At 45.6% G+C, this 17,719-nt stretch overlaps 2 pseudogenes; both read left to right on the forward strand.

Annotated features, from left to right (window-relative positions):
- The first annotated feature begins 4,443 nt into the window (after positions 1 to 4,443).
- On the forward strand, positions 4,444 to 5,137 carry LOC144706660 (pathogenesis-related protein PR-1 type pseudogene; annotated as a pseudogene).
- An 8,774-nt stretch (positions 5,138 to 13,911) lies between these two features.
- Positions 13,912 to 14,683, forward strand: LOC144706679 (pathogenesis-related protein PR-1 type pseudogene; annotated as a pseudogene).
- Positions 14,684 to 17,719: the final 3,036 nt, after the last annotated feature.

Here is a 17,719-nt window from a genome sequence, read left to right on the forward strand (position 1 = left end):
ATTCTCATAGCAAGTACGCACTCAATTTTACCTGGCAACCATAGCGCTGCTAATGCTGGTATTGCGCCTGGCTACGTAATCCTCTTGGTCCTTTGATGCTGTTATGGCGATTGATTGGGTGCCTAGTTGCCGCCCCCCTTGTCGCCCAAGCAGTCCGGATATGCTAGTCATGAGGTACCATTAATGGCCGTCCCTCCACAGCCAAGTATCACAGCGCCCTCTCACACGGCTGCCTAGGGAACACTGACTAGGTTAAACCAACAAAACCTTACAATAGCACACGCAAAAGCCATACGGTCATTGACACTGACCATTACTTCGACATGCTCTGATGCGTTGAGGTGTTCACTTTAAGGCCGCTTCGGGTTGAGACCCCATGGAGTCCTGCAAATCCTTAATATGCTTCTCATCTCCGACCTGATTCTATTTTTCCAATCCATTCCTCGCCCAACCCTGAGACCTTGTATTACCACTTCACTGCTATCAACTTTAGACAGTTACTCTCCTCTCTCTCTCTCTCTCTGTTTTTCTCTTCAGATCTCTCTCTATATCTCGGTCGCCGCCTCTCTCCGCTTTACACTGCCTCTCTCTCTCCTCTCTTCTCGTAGATTCAGTGTTTATTTCATTATTTGAAGGGTCGTACTAATTCAAATTCAAGTAGTGTAAATTCAGCGAGTAATCCAAGCAGTTAGCTCTTTTTATCCCTTTTATGGTATTTTAGTAACACGTTAATCATTATTCCAAGTCAATAAAGATGTCAATCTAACTTTTAGGTTATCTTGTGAATTTTATAGAATTTATTACTGGTTGGAATAGCTATCTTTAAATCAAATTGGCAGTTTCAAAACAAAAATTAATTTTTCATAATGTGGATAAATTACGAGTCTTTTCGATTTTTCTTGAATTTTATTCAATGTTTTCCGAATTTATTGCAAGAAAAATGAATTTTAAGAAATGTTTAAAGGGTCTTATCCAATTAATTTCGTTTTTCCTATGGTTTTACTTGGGAAAATATAGAGGAGAGAGAAGCGGAGGGGCATATCTATAAATAACATTCTGGGCGTCTCTCTCTCTCTTTCTCGGAGTTTCAACTCATGTTTCTTTTCGTCTCTCCTTGTCTCTCTTTCTCCAAGCGTCTCTCTCTCTCTCTCGTACTCTCTCCTTCTCTCCGTCTTTCCTCTCTTTCTCCTAGTCTCTCCTACCCTCTTTCGCTAAGTCTCTTTTTCTCTCCGTCTTTCTCTTCGTCTCTCCTTCTCTCTCGCTGTCTCTTTTCCTCCCTGTCTTTCCCTTCGTCTGTCATTCTCTCCTTCTCGTCTCTCTTACTCTCTCTCGCTGAGTCTCTTTTTCTGTCCGTCTTTATGTTCGTCTCTCCTTCTCCCTCTTTCTCCTCTCTTAAAAAAACACTTGTTAGGATTATTATTATATATAATTCATAATTTTTAAAGAACAGAAATCAAGTGTGTTCACAAGTCAGGTGTCCCCACGTATCATAAGTGGGAAAGGACAGCCTGTTAAGAACAAAACTCTCTCTTACTATCGTTCGCTGAGTCTCTTCTTCTCTCCTTCTTTCCTCCGTCTGTCCTTCTCCCTCTTTCTTCTGGTCTCTCTTACTCTCTCTTGCTGAGTCTCTTTTTCTCTCCGTCTTTCTCTTCGTCCCTCCTTCTCTCTCTTTCTTCTAGTCTCTCTTACTCTCTCTTGCTGAGTCTCTTTTTCTCTCCGTCTTTCTCTTCGTCCCTCCTTCTCTCTCTCTTTCTTCTAGTCTCTCTTACTTCTCTCTCGCCGAGTCTCTTTTTCTCTCCGTCTTTCTCTTCGTCCCTCCTCTCTCTTTCTCCTAGTCTCTCTTACTTTCTCTGCTGAGTCTCTCTTTCTCTCTTTCTCCTAGTCTCTACTTCTCTCTCCTTCTCCTAGTCTCTCTTCCTCTCTGCTGAGTCTCTTCTCTCTCTCTTTCCCCAGTCTCTCTTACTCTCTCTCGCTGTCTCTCTCTCCCTCTCCCTCTCCCCCTCTCTCTCTTTCTCCTACTCTCTCTTACTCTCTCTCTCTGAGTCTCTCTTTCTCTCTGTCTCTCTCTTTCTCTCTCTCTCTCCTACTCTCTCTCGCCGTCGCTCGCCGTCTCTCCGTCTTTCTCTTGGTTTCTACTTCTCTCTCTTTCTCTTAGTCGCCCTCCTTCTCTCTCTCTCTCGCTCTCTCTTTCTCTCTCTCGCTCTCTCTCTTTCTTTCTCTCGCTCTCTCTCGCTCTCTCTTTCTCTCTCTCTCTCTCTTTCTCTCTTTCTCTCTCTCTCTGTCGCTCGCTTGAGTGTCAGTCTCTCTCTCTCTCTCTCGCTCTCGCTTGCTCTATATCTGTCTCTCGGTCTCTCCCGCGCGCTCAATGGCGCGACGGCAAGTTAAGACGGTAACTAGTTACGGCGGCTCAACCTGTTTAACCCAAAGGCAGGAGGAACTCAACCACATTCTTGCGTGTCGTTTTGCCGGCGAAGGTAAAGGTTGGGTCCAAGAATCAAGAATTCAAGGCCATCCATGCTTATTCATCATCGCCTTTGAAAATTACCGTCCGGCCAAAGTGTGCTTTGAACGTTTGGTTAAAGACTTCGCCGCGGAGTCGTAGGGTTCATAGATTTTCTGTCGCCCGCTACACCGCGTTTTTCAATCCCACAATGATCTTTGCGCCGCTTCTTCATGGATTGAGGCATTTCGTCGGCTGAATAACGCCGCCGCATAATTCAGCTAAGAGGGCAGAAAGGATAACAACCGTTAGGCACGGGGTTTTGTTGGTCGCACGAAATTAACAAGGATAAGTCGGCGTTAATAAATTCACAAGTAAAATCTGTGCATCGTGTCTCGATTTTTCCTAATACTTGACGTCTAGTTTTGTTCGCGTCGCGACATGTAGAATTCTGAAATTCATCAGCATGTTTCCCTTATATATGTATTACAAGCTATGAACCTGGATCAATGAAGCGGACCAATGGAACACTACACTTAATTGTATTTAATAAGAAACTACACTTACTGTCTTGAAACGTCTATAAACTAGACTTCGCTTAATCTTTTCAATATTTGAAACACCAAAGGATCTCTGCGATGCAGGTGGGATGACATACCAAACAAAGTCTAATCGCTCAATAAAAATACGACGTTGGTACGCTAAATCTGCTCTAACTGGATTTAGTCGACATCCCAAACATAATCTCCTTTCGATCTGAGACACTGTTCAACGTGCGTTTCCTCTAAGACCCGTGGAACACTAATTTCTGACGGTCCATTTAAACGGATAGGGAGATATACTCTTCGAACTCCGTCGGGGAGCCAGCTCTCTCGCGTTCTGAGCAAAAAACACAGGATCGTCAAGCGCATTGCATACTTCGCACGAACATCGTATCGCTGCCGAACCACCTTGGTCTATTACACAAAAAGGAACCAAGCGATGTGATTTACTGTCCTCTGGCATCATGCGAAGACGAACAAGTATGGCATCATGCTGATGAAATTTCAGAATTCTGCATGTCGCGACGCGAACAAAACTAGACGTGGAACAATCACACGGAACAATCACAATCAGAATTCTACATGGCCCGCTTTCCCTAGCCTACAGTCACGGCGGCTTCGGGCTCAGACCGCAAGAAATGTGGTTGTCACGCCCACGAACGTCCGGTAGCAGGCTGATTTGACGAAATCACAGAAAGCGAAGAGAATGTAACAAGAACTTTCCAGCAGTTACATCGGCGAGGCGGCGGGAACTTTCCTCCAGTCGTCCGTTGCTTCTTTGCTGAGGGAGCTCGAGGCTTCGTCCAAGCCGGCGTGGCCAGCCACACAGCTTCGTTATTAGTTTATTAGTTTCTTAAACACAACGAGCTGGTAAGAAAATCGGGGCATAATTTTGTTCATCACCTTGACAAACACAGAGGGTGCGTTCAGTGATTTGCGCCTCCTTCACACGGGAAAGATATCTGCGCTGCCCCTACATTCGCAGAAGACGCTCCTTTGATGAACGCGGGTGAGACGATTCTCTTGGTAGACTCAGCCCGCGAAACAATCCATCCAAAAGGGCCGAGAGAATAAGTCAAATACTCCATACGACCTGGTCGCCAGTTCGAGTCGCCAGTTCTCACAAGTCGAAACAATCTTATCCTCACAAGTCGCCCGTTCGAGTTTTGGTTTCGTGGAATATCCGGTCGTTGAAAGCTTGGCCCCAGCCACTTGGCAATTAAAATACAAGTTTTCCGTATTGCAACACCACGCCCATGGCGATGAACAATCAATCTAAATGCTCCGCGGCGGCTAAGAACCAGTCTTGTCTTAGATATTAGCTATACTCCATACGACCTGGTCCGCGAGAACCTTGCCGCTCTGATCCAGTATAAAACATTCCTCCGGCGCCCACAAAACCATCAAAGAGCCTTTCTCCTTGAGAGCTACATCGCAGCCAAGATCTAGCACACGCTTTAGACGCAAGGCCAGAAAATGGCGGCTCGACGTCTTCCCTTGCACTGGCCGCCTGCGTCCTTGCGTTTGCCGCTGCATGCTCGGTCCAAGCGCAAAACACCCTCCGGACTACTTGGCTGCGCACAACGCGGCCCGAGCCGCCGTAGGGGGGGGTCCGATGGTGTGGGATGCACAGGTCGCGGCATACGCCCAGAGCTACGCCAACCAGAGGCGCGCCGACTGCAGGCTCGTCCATTCCACCGGAAGCAACTACGGGAGAACCTCTTCTGGGGATCGGGCAAGGAGTGGACGGCCAGAGAGGCAGTCCAGTCCTGGGTGAACGAGCGCAAGGACTACAATTACGCCACAAATACCTGCACACCGGGAAGAGTCTGCGGTCACTACACTCAGGTGGTCTGGCGTAACTCTGTGAGGCTCGGCTGCGCCCGCGTCAGGTGCAACAGCGGAGCCATACTTATCACCTGCAACTACAGTCCCCCCGGCAACTACGTCGGCCAACGACCTTACTAGGCGCGCCTACTTTGGGCTTCTTGCTTGTGTTGTACGCCGAATAATTGAGGGAACAGGCTCACCCTTCCAGGGTCCCACAATAAACGACGGGACAAGAAATTTAGACTAAATCTCCTGTCCCGAGCTCACCGTGTTGGGAAATTCATACTTTGTGTTGACCCAAATAGTGCATTTCAAACAATCGGTTTATCCGCGCGTTCAGGACTTTATCTTGTTCGGAGTAAAGAGTGGCTTCGACCACCGACGGGGTACCTTGGAACCTCAATCTACGCCCCGACGCCCGATAGAACAATAGTGCGGGGACGCGGAAGGGACGGTTTTTTCGTCCCAGGATGAAAATATCGTCCCGTCCGCGAGGTCGGACGAAGACGGGGCAAAAACTTCGTCATAGAGCGAAAGGAGGAGATGGTTTTTCTGCACTTGGACGAAAAAAACGTCCCGTTCTGAGGCCTCGGATGATGGACGAAAAGATACGGACGAATATTTTGGTGCCTCCGCCGTCGGCACTTAATTTCTTCTCCCTCGTCTTTCTCTTCTCTCTCTGTTTCTTTCTCTTACAATCTCTCTCTCTGTTCTCCCTTTCTCTCTCTGTATCTCTTTTTTATCTCTCTCATTTCTCATATCTCTATCTATCAGCTAAACTCTCTATTGTCTCCTCTATCTCGTTTCTGGTCTCTCCTCTCTCTTAGCTCATATATCTCCCTTCTCTCTCTTTCTCGTTTCTTGGCTCTCCGTCTCTCTTGTACCTAGACTCTCTCTTATCCCTCTCTAGCCTGTCTCGCCTCTCCTTCTCTCAGTTCATCTCTTTCTCGTTTATCATCTTTCTTTCCTTGCTAAGCTCTCTCTGACCTCTCTCTATCTCATTTCTTGTGTCTCTCTCTGAGCTCATCTCTCTCTATATCGTTTGTCATATCGCTTTCCTTGCTATACTCTCTCTTACCTCTCTCTATCTCGTTTCTCGTCTCTCTCTCTCCCTCTCTCTCTCTCTCGTTTGTCATCTTTCTTTATCTGCTAAGCTCTCTCTTACATGTCGCTATCTCGTTTCTCGTCTCTCTCTATGAGCTCATCTCTATCTCTCTCTCTCGTTTGTCATCTTTCTTTATCTGCTAAGCTCTCTCTTACTCTCTCTCTCTCTCTCTCTCTCTTTTTCTCTCTCTCTCTCTCTCTCTCTCTCTCTCTCTCTCTCTCTCTTTCTCTCTCTCTCTCTCTCTCTCTCTCTCTCTCTCTCTCTCTCTCTCTCTCTCTCTCTCTCTCTCTCTCTCTCTCTCTCTCTCTCTCTCTCTCTCTCTCTCTCTCTCTCTTTCTCAGCGCGTCTATCTCTCTCATTTGTCATCTCTCTTTCCGTGCTAAGCTGTCTCTTACCTCTTTATATGTCGTTTCTCGTCTATCTCCCTCCCAGCTCATCTCTCTCTCGTTTGTCATCTCTCTTTCCTTGCTAAGCTCTCTCTTACCTCTCTCTATCTCGTTTCTAGTCTCTCTCTTTCAGCTCATCTCTCTCTCTCTCGTTCCTCATATTTTTTTGTTGCTAAGCTGTCTCTTACCTCTTTATATGTCGTTTCTCGTCTCTCTCTCTCAGCTCACCTCTCTCTCTCTCTCCTTGCCAAACACTCTCTTCCATCTCTCTATCTCATTCCTCGTCGGGGGAGCGGGCTTCGACGACGAGAACGGGATGAAAGGGGCCGGCGGCGGTTGGCTGGAGGGTGCGGAGGAGGGAGAGGGGTAGGGAGACAACTCGGACAGGGCAGGGCACATGACTCCTAACGCGGAGGGTAAGATAAAGCAGGGAGTCGCAGCCTCATGAACTATTTTTTCGTCCCCGATGGGGGACGAACCAATTATAACTCGACGGGAAGAATCGATCTGACCCCGGACGTGGACGAAAATTATTCACCTTGGACGAATCCCCGGACGAGACGGTTCGGATGAAGCTGAAGTATACGGACGGGACAACCTTCATCCTGTCCCGGACAGTCCGGAACTATAGAGAGAACAGTCCAGGGCTCGCCAAACGAATGCACATATCCAATAAGCGCCGGAAATCACAAGATAAGCAATTATAATTATTCTGATACAAAAGTATATATGTTTTGAAATAGAAACCAATATTTATCAGATCCAAATTTTGAACCATTAAAATTATACAACAACCCCAAGCACTCGTCATATTAATGGATAGCTTCACTAGTGTTTTCTCACTAGTGTACCCATTGATCAAATCAATGGTAGGATGCCTTATGTGAATCATTACGGTTGCCAAATGATGATAAATTACATGTCTTATTAAAACAGTATGGAGGCATTTTATTGTGTTTCTCGTAATAAACAGATAAAGAGTTTTATTAAAACGATTTTGGTTACAGCAAGCCAAAAGGGTCACTTACTCTGCCCGCTTGAGAAAAATACGCAAACGCTGCAAAGGATGGTTCCTTCCGTAGGAAGATATTGAAACTAGTAAATTATTTTAATGCAGGTGATCCAGGGTATTTCATCCGTCCAGAAGTCCAATCGCTTAGGATCCACAAATCCGAGGGCAAATAGAAGAATTTTCAGGCAATCAGCCCACAAATATAATCAAATTTATAATTTAAGATCAATAACATAAAAAATGATGACATGTGATTCATATGGTCAAAATTAACATCTATTCCAATCAAAAGTGCTGGGCCAATTCTGGATATCAACCTCATACCGATTTCTCCTCCTTCCACTTATTTATCATTTCAGAAAGTTATGTCTCACAAATTTATGCTCGTAAGTGAGACATGCACTTCCCAGTTCCAACAATCATAGAACTATGGACACTCAGGATATAATCTAAGTCATAATAGAGCAGAGGCTATCGCCACTCAGTAAATAAAGACTTTATGGACGGATAAAATGTGAAATGCTATTCACATTGCATCAGGATTCTTTGATGTTGCTATTTCCTGCTCTCAGGATTTCATCGGGGTGTGGTTCTCTTGATGCGCACAACGCCCATGGCATCGCTCGACTGGGTTAACAAAGCACAGTCGGAGTTAAAAGATATCAACATGCTCCAATAAAATTGTGTGAGACAACCCAATCACAGCCCTTTGGCTTCTTTCGTACATCGAGATAGACAATATTCTTTAACACCCATGTGAGATGTATAAGCAAGTCTTCGAAGGCAGGCAATGAGAGAAGCGACTTATGATAGGATCCCAGTACAATGATCGGTAGTATTAAACAATGCTTTCTATCCATCGTTATTTACATGATATTCTTAAACGATGCCAAAATAATTGGATAGGCTAAATATATATTATCAAACTCCTACGATTTAGTATCAGTGATCGCACTGCACTTAGCATGGGCGCTGAAAGTATTTCGGTAACAGACTTTTCTAAGTGCTTGATACTTTGATTCCAAATCTTAATCAGGTTAGTTAATACATCGGTATTTTAGGTGCCCGATGACATGCATTTTAATATCACAATGTTACGATCCAATAGCGATATGGAATCATACTTACGCGATGAGTACCATTGATTTTACTGCAGGTAGCTCTGGGACCCTTAAAATAATTCATTAAACATATTTTGAATAGATCCACGGTTCTGGCAGTGCTCTCTTCATTGGTAAAGTTTGGTGATTGAGCTATCAATGCTTGGCCATTGTTGGCTGCAGGTGGATACGGGCTTTGTCTTTCTCACGGGAACATAAGAAATGCATCGTGTGCTTTGAGGTTGGCAACAATTTTGTCAAATTTCAAGTTCCCAATTGTTGGCGCTGAGTGTATGTTGGTTCGTGTTCACTCAGCAAGGTGAACGCGATATAAGCCTCATTTGGTAGTTGCGCGCTTGTGGGGCCGTGAACACAATCGAATCCTGTCTCGTTGATTATGCCTCGTTGTTGTGCTGTGCGACACACTCTATAATTGTCCGTTGAGATAGTCCATGGAGCTGTCTGTATGTTATCAACCATTCCTCAATGTAGGATTCTCGATTGTGTTTGCTTGATAATGTGCGGTTGAGATTGGTCAAGAAACTCTTTAAATAACCCCATTCTATCATCACTGTTGAGAAGAGGTGACATTGCGATGTTCCTGTTGTGATAGTCGTCATTGTTGAGCTTCATTTGAGCAATAGGTCCAATAGAAGCTACCATAGGGACGTTTCCCACGGCTGCCATACAGATCTTGCTACAGAAATCGAAAGACCGACAAGAAGCAGCATAAGATTTTCCTCCATTCCTCTTGACGCTTGCCGCGGCACTGATACCGTGAAAGAGTAGGCATTACTGGCTAAAGAACACTAAGAAATAAGCGGAGAAGCAGAGAGAAACTGAGTGAGGCCACGGAGTGAATAGATTCCATTAACCCACAAAATTTATCTAAAACAGTTCGGGATGTATACATAAACTAATATATATAGAAGACACAAAATACGTAGTTTCTATGACTTAATCATAGCCGTTTCATTCTTTCCTGTCTACATTTGATCCTGCGTCGCCATATAGATATAATCCTACCTCTGAACACGTGTTGTCTCCTGGCCACTAATTCTCATAGCAAGTACGTACTCAATTTTACCTGGCAACCATAGCGCTGCTAATGCTGGTATTGCGCCTGGCTACGTAATCCTCTTGGTCCTTTGATGCTGATATGGCGATTGATTGGGTGCCTAGTTGCCGCCCCTTGTCACCCAAGCAGTCCGGATATGCTAGTCATGAGGTACCATTAATGGCCCTCCTCCACAGCCAAGTATCACAGCGCCCTCTCACCCGGCTGCCTAGGGGAACACGGGACCAGGTTAAACCAACAAAACCCTACAATAGCACACGCAAAAGCCATACGGTCATTGACACTGACCACTACTTCGACATGCTCTGATGCGTTTGAGGTGTTTACTTTAAGCGCTTCGGGTTGAGACCGATGGAGTGCTGCAAATCCTTAATATGGTTCTGATCTCTGACCTGATTTTATTTTTCCAATGCATTCCTCGTCCAACCTTGAGAGTTTGTATTACCACTTCACTGCTATCAACTTTAGACAGTTACTCTCTCCTCTCTCGCTCTCTCTGTTTTTCTCTCAGATCTCTCTCTCTATATCTCGGTCGCCGTCTCTCTCCGCTTTTACACTCCGTCTCTCTCTCTCTCTCCTCTCTTTCTCGTAGATTCAGTGTTTATTTCATTATTTGAAGGGTCGTACCAATTCAAATTCAAGTAGTGTAAATTCAGCGAGTAATCCAAGCAGTTAGCTCTTTTTTATCCCTTTTATGGTATTTTAGTAACACGTTAATCATTATTCCAAGTCAATAAAGATGTCAATCTAACTTTTAGGTTATCTTGTGAATTTTATAGAATTTATTACTGGTTGGAATAGCTATCTTTAAATCAAATTGGCATTTTCGAACACAAAAATTAATTTTTCATAATGTTTGGATAAATTACGAGTCTTTTCGATTTTTCTTGAATTTTATTCAATGTTTTCCGAATTTATTGCAAGAAAAAATGAATTTTAAGAAATGTTTAAAGGGTCTTATCCAATTAATTTCGTTTTTCCTATGGTTTTACTTGGGAAAATATAGAGGAGAGAGAAGCGGAGGGGCATATCTATAAATAACATTCTGGGCGTCTCTCTCTCTCTTTCTCGGAGTTTCAACCCGCGTTTCTTTTCGTCTCTCCTTGTCTCTCTTTCTCCAAGCGTCTCTCTCTCTCTCGTACTCTCTCCTTCTCTCCGTCTTTCCCTCTCTTTCTCCTAGTCTCTCCTACCCTCTTTCGCTAAGTCTCTTTCTCTCCGTCTTTCTCTTCGTCTCTCCTTCTCTCTCGCTGTCTCTTTTCCTCCCCGTCTTTCCTTCGTCTGTCATTCTCTCTCCTTCTCGTCTCTCTTACTCTCTCTCGCTGAGTCTCTTTTTCTGTCCGTCTTTATGTTCGTCTCTCCTTCTCCCTCTTTCTCCTCTCTTAAAAACACTTGTTAGGATTATTATTATATATAATTCATAATTTTTAAAGAACAGAAATCAAGTGTGTTCACAAGTCAGGTGTCCCCACGTATCATAAGTGGGAAAGGACAGCCTGTTAAGAACAAAACTCTCTCTTACTATCGTTCGCTGAGTCTCTTCTTCTCTCCATCTTTCCTCCGTCTGTCCTTCTCCTCTTTCTTCTGGTCTCTCTTACTCTCTCTTGCTGAGTCTCTTTTTCTCTCCGTCTTTCTCTTCGTCCCTCCTTCTCTCTCTTTCTTCTAGTCTCTCTTACTCTCTCTTGCTGGGTCTCTTTTTTTCTCTGTCTTTCTCTTCGTCCCTCCTTCTCTCTCTTTCTTCTCGTCTTTCTTACTCTCTCATGGAGTCTCTTTTTCTCCGTCTTTCTCTTCGTCCCTCCTCTCTCCTTCCCCTAGTCTCTCCTACTTTCTCTCGCCGAGTCTCTCTTTCGCTCCGCCTTTCTCTTCGTCTCTACTTCTCTCTCTTTCTCCTAGTCTCTCTTACCCTCTCTGCTGAGTCTCTTTCTCTCTCTTTCTCCTAGTCTCTCTTTCTCTCCTCGCTGAGTCCCTTTTCCTTTCCGTCTCCCCTTCTCTCTCTTTCCCCAGTCTCTCTTACTCTCCCTCGCTGAGTCTCTTTTCCTTTCCGTCTCCCTTCTCTCTCTTTGTCCTAGTCTCTCTTACTCTCTCTCCTGAGTCTCTTTTTCTCTCTGTCTCTCTCTTTCTCTCTCTTTATCCTAGTCTCTCTCTCCGTCGCTCGCCGAGTCTCCGTCTTTCTCTTGGTTTCTACTTCTCTCTCTTTCTCTTAGTCGCCCTCCTTCTCTCTCTCTCTCGCTCTCTCTTCCTCTCTCTCTCTCTCTCTTTCTCTTTCTCCACTTTTCTAGCTCTCTCTTCCTCTCTCCCTCTCTCTCTCTTAATCTCTCTCTCTCTCTCTCTCTCTCGCTTGAGTGTCAGTCTCTCTCTCTCTCTCGCTCTCGCTTGCTCTATATCTGTCTCTCGGTCTTCCCGCGCGCTCAATGGCGCGACGGCAAGTTAAGACGGTAACTAGTTACGGCGGCTCAACCTGTTTAACCCAAAGGCAGGAGGAACTCAACCACATTCTTGCGTGTCGTTTTGCCGGCGAAGGTAAAGGTTGGGTCCAAGAATCAAGAATTCAAGGGGCCATCCATGCTTATTCATCATCGCCTTTGAAAATTACCGTCCGGCCAAAGTGTGCTTTGAACGTTTGGTTAAAGACTTCGCCGCGGAGTCGTAGGGTTCATAGATTTTCTGTCGCCCGCTACACCGCGTTTTTCAATCCCACAATGATCTTTGCGCCGCTTCTTCATGGATTGAGGCAATTTCGTCGGCTGAATAACGCCGCCGCATAATTCAGCTAAGAGGGCAGAAAGGATAACAACCGTTAGGCACGGGGGTTTTGTTGGTCGCACGAAATTAACAAGGATAAGTCGGCGTTAATAAATTCACAAGTAAAATCTGTGCATCGTGTCTCGATTTTTCCTAATACTTGGACGTCTAGTTTTGTTCGCGTCGCGACATGTAGAATTCTGAAATTCATCAGCATGTTTCCTTATATATGTATTACAAGCTATGAACCTGGATCAATGAAGCGGACCAATGGAACACTACACTTAATTGTATTTAATAAGAAACTACACTTACCGTCTTGAAACGTCTATAAACTAGACTTCGCTTAATCTTTTTCAATATTTGAAACACCAAAGGATCTCTGCGATGCAGGTGGGATGACATACCAAACAAAGTCTAATCGCTCAATAAAAATACGACGTTGGTACGCTAAATCTGCTCTAACTGGATTTAGTCGACATCCCAAACATAATCTCCTTTCGATCTGAGACACTGTTCAACGTGCGTTTCCTCTAAGACCCGTGGAACACTAATTTCTGACGGTCCATTTAAACGGATAGGGAGATATACTCTTCGAACTCCGTCGGGGAGCCAGCTCTCTCGCGTTCTGAGCAAAAACACAGGATCGTCAAGCGCATTGCATACTTCGCACGAACATCGTATCGCTGCCGAACCACCTTGGTCTATTACACAAAAAGGAACCAAGCGATGTGATTTACTGTCCTCTGGCATCATGCGAAGACGAACAAGTATGGCATCATGCTGATGAAATTTCAGAATTCTGCATGTCGCGACGCGAACAAAACTAGACGTGGAACAATCACACGGAACAATCACAATCAGAATTCTACATGGCCCGCTTTCCTAGCCTACAGTCACGGCGGCTTCGGGCTCAGACCGCAAGAAATGTGGTTGTCACGCCCACGAACGTCCGGTAGCAGGCTGATTTGACGAAATCACAGAAAGCGAAGAGAATGTAACAAGAACTTTCCAGCAGTTACATCGGCGAGGCGGCGGAACTTTCCTCCAGTCGTCCGTTGCTTCTTTGCTGAGGAGCTCGAGGCTTCGTCCAAGCCGGCGTGGGGCCAGCCACACAGCTTCGTTATTAGTTTATTAGTTTCTTAAACACAACGAGCTGGTAAGAAAATCGGGGCATAATTTTGTTCATCACCTTGACAAACACAGAGGGTGCGTTCAGTGATTTGCGCCTCCTTCACACGGGAAAGATATCTGCGCTGCCCCTACATTCGCAGAAGACGCTCCTTTGATGAACGCGGGTGAGACGATTCTCTTGGTAGACTCAGCCCGCGAAACAATCCATCCAAAAGGGCCGAGAGAATAAGTCAAATACTCCATACGACCTGGTCGCCAGTTCGAGTCGCCAGTTCTCACAAGTCGAAACAATCTTATCCTCACAAGTCGCCCGTTCGAGTTTTGGTTTCGTGGAATATCCGGTCGTTGAAAGCTTGGCCCCAGCCACTTGGCAATTAAAATACAAGTTTTCCGTATTGCAACACCACGCCCATGGCGATGAACAATCAATCTAAATGCTCCGCGGCGGCTAAGAACCAGTCTTGTCTTAGATATTAGCTATACTCCATACGACCTGGTCCGCGAGAACCTTGCCGCTCTGATCCAGTATAAAACATTCCTCCGGCGCCCACAAAACCATCAAAGAGCCTTTCTCCCCTTGAGTAGAGCTACATCGCAGCCAAGATCTAGCACACGCTTTAGACGCAAGGCCAGAAAATGGCGGCTCGACGTCTTCCCCTTGCACTGGCCGCCTGCGTCCTTGCGTTTGCCGCTGCATGCTCGGTCCAAGCGCAAAACACCCCTCAGGACTACTTGGCTGCGCACAACGCGGCCCGAGCCGCCGTAGGGGTGGGTCCGATGGTGTGGGATGCACAGGTCGCGGCATACGCCCAGAGCTACGCCAACCAGAGGCGCGCCGACTGCAGGCTCGTCCATTCCACCGGAAGCAACTACGGGAGAACCTCTTCTGGGGATCGGGCAAGGAGTGGACGGCCAGAGAGGCAGTCCAGTCCTGGGTGAACGAGCGCAAGGACTACAATTACGCCACAAATACCTGCACACCGGGAAGAGTCTGCGGTCACTACACTCAGGTGGTCTGGCGTAACTCTGTGAGGCTCGGCTGCGCCCGCGTCAGGTGCAACAGCGGAGCCATACTTATCACCTGCAACTACAGTCCCCCCGGCAACTACGTCGGCCAACGACCTTACTAGGCGCGCCTACTTTGGGCTTCTTGCTTGTGTTGTACGCCGAATAATTGAGGGAACAGGCTCACCCTTCCAGGGTCCCACAATAAACGACGGGACAAGAAATTTAGACTAAATCTCCTGTCCCGAGCTCACCGTGTTGGGAAATTCATACTTTGTGTTGACCCAAATAGTGCATTTCAAACAATCGGTTTATCCGCGCGTTCAGGACTTTATCTTGTTCGGAGTAAAGAGTGGCTTCGACCACCGACGGGGTACCTTGGAACCTCAATCTACGCCCCGACGCCCGATAGAACAATAGTGCGGGGACGCGGAAGGGACGGTTTTTTCGTCCCAGGATGAAAATATCGTCCCGTCCGCGAGGTCGGACGAAGACGGGGCAAAAACTTCGTCATAGAGCGAAAGGAGGAGATGGTTTTTCTGCACTTGGACGAAAAAAACGTCCCGTTCTGAGGCCTCGGATGATGGACGAAAAGATACGGACGAATATTTTGGTGCCTCCGCCGTCGGCACTTAATTTCTTCTCTCTCTTACAATCTCTCTCTCTGTTCTCCCTTTCTCTCTCTGTATCTCTTTTTTTATCTCTCTCATTTCTCATATCTCTATCTATCAGCTAAACTCTCTATTGTCTCCCTCTATCTCGTTTCTGGTCTCTCCCTCTCTCTTAGCTCATATATCTCCCTTCTCTCTCTTTCTCGTTTCTTGGCTCTCCGTCTCTCTTGTACCTAGACTCTCTCTTATCCCTCTCTAGCTCGTCTCGCCTCTCCTTCTCTCAGTTCATCTCTTTCTCGTTTATCATCTTTCTTTCCTTGCTAAGCTCTCTCTGACCTCTCTCTATCTCATTTCTTGTGTCTCTCTCTCATCTCTCTCTCTATATCGTTTGTCATATCGCTTTCCTTGCTATACTCTCTCTTACCTCTCTCTATCTCGTTTCTCGTCTCTCTCTCTCCTCTCTCTCTCTCTCTCGTTTGTCATCTTTCTTTATCTGCTAAGCTCTCTCTTACATGTCGCTATCTCGTTTCTCGTCTCTCTCTCTATGAGCTCATCTCTATCTCTCTCTCTCGTTTGTCATCTTTCTTTATCTGCTAAGCTCTCTCTTACATCTCGCTATCTCGTTTCTCGTCTCTCTCTCTCTCAGCTCCTCTCTCTCTCTCTCTCGCGTTTGTCCTCTTTCTCTCTCTCTCCCCCCCCTCTCTCCTCTCTTCTCTCTCTCTCTCTCTCTCTCTCTCTCTCTCTCTCTCTCTCTCTCTCTCTCTCTCTCTCTCTCTCTCTCTCTCTCTCTCTCTCTCTCTCTCTCTCTCTCTCTCTCTCTCTCTTTCTCAGCGCGTCTATCTCTCTCATTTGTCATCTCTCTTTCCGTGCTAAGCTCTCTCTTACCTCTTTATATGTCGTTTCTCGTCTATCTCCCTCCCAGCTCATCTCTCTCTCGTTTGTCATCTCTCTTTCCTTGCTAAGCTCTCTCTTACCTCTCTCTATCTCGTTTCTAGTCTCTCTCTTTCAGCTCATCTCTCTCTCTCTCTCGTTCCTCATATTTTTTTGTTGCTAAGCTGTCTCTTACCTCTTTATATGTCGTTTCTCGTCTCTCTCTCTCAGCTCACCTCTCTCTCTCTCTCTCCTTGCCAAACACTCTCTTCCATCTCTCTATCTCATTCCTCGTCGGGGGAGCGGGCTTCGACGACGAGAACGGGATGAAAGGGGCCGGCGGCGGTTGGCTGGAGGGTGCGGAGGAGGAGAGGGGAGGAGACAACTCGGACAGGGCAGGGCACATGACTCCTAACGCGGAGGGTAAGATAAAGCAGGGAGTCGCAGCCTCATGAACTATTTTTTTCATCCCCGATGGGGGACGAACCAACTATAACTCGACGGGAAGAATCGATCTGACCCCGGACGTGGACGAAAATTATTCACCTTGGACGAATCCCCGGACGAGACGGTTCGGATGAAGCTGAAGTATACGGACGGGACAACCTTCATCCTGTCCCGGACAGTCCGGAACTATAGAGAGAACAGTCCAGGGCTCGCCAAACGAATGCACATATCCAATAAGCGCCGGAAATCACAAGATAAGCAATTATAATTATTCTGATACAAAAGTATATATGTTTTGAAATAGAAACCAATATTTATCAGATCCAAATTTTGAACCATTAAAATTATACAACAACCCCAAGCACTCGTCATATTAATGGATAGCTTCACTAGTGTTTTCTCACTAGTGTACCCATTGATCAAATCAATGGTAGGATGCCTTATGTGAATCATTACGGTTGCCACATGATGATAAATTACATGTCTTATTAAAACAGTATGGAGGCATTTTATTGTGTTTCTCGTAATAAACAGATAAAGAGTTTTATTAAAGCGATTTTGGTTACAGCAAGCCAAAAGGGGTCACTTACTCTGCCCGCTTGAGAAAAATCACGCAAGCGTGCAAAGGATGGTTCCTTCCGTAGGAAGATATTGAAACTAGTAAATTATTTTAATGCAGGTGATCCAGGGTATTTCATCCGTCCAGAAGTCCAATCGTTTAGGATCCACAAATCCGAGGGCAAATAGAAGAATTTTCAGGCAATCAGCCCACAAATATAATCAAATTTATAATTTAAGATCAATAACATAAAAAATGATGACATGTGATTCATATGGTCAAAATTAACATCTATTCCAATCAAAAGTGCTGGGCCAATTCTGGATATCAACCTCATACCGATTTCTCCTCCTTCCACTTATTTATCATTTCGTAGAAAGTTATGTCTCACAAATTTGCGTTCGTAAGTGAGACATGCACTTCCCAGTTCAACAATCATAGAACTATGGACACTCAGGATATAATCTAAGTCATAATAGAGCAGAGGCTATCGCCACTCAGTAAATAAAGACTTTGCGGACGGATAAAATGTGAAATGCTATTCACATTGCATCAGGATTCTTTGATGTTGCTATTTCCTGCTCTCAGGATTTCATCGGGTGTGGTTCTCTTGATGCGCTAACGTCCATGGCATCGTTCGGGACTGGGTTAACAAAGCACAGTCGGAGTTAAAAGATATCAACATGCTCCAATAAAATTGTGTGGGAACAACCCAATCACAGCCCTTTGGCTTCTTTCGGTACATCGAGATAGACAATATTCTTTAACACCCATGTGAGATGTATAAGCAAGTCTTCGAAGGCAGGCAATGAGAGAAGCGACTTATGATAGGATCCCAGTACAATGATCGGTAGTATTAAA

The sequence above is a fragment of the Wolffia australiana genome, chromosome 1, assembly GCF_029677425.1.
Source record: "Wolffia australiana isolate 7733 chromosome 1, ASM2967742v1".
NCBI lineage: Eukaryota > Viridiplantae > Streptophyta > Magnoliopsida > Alismatales > Araceae > Wolffia > Wolffia australiana.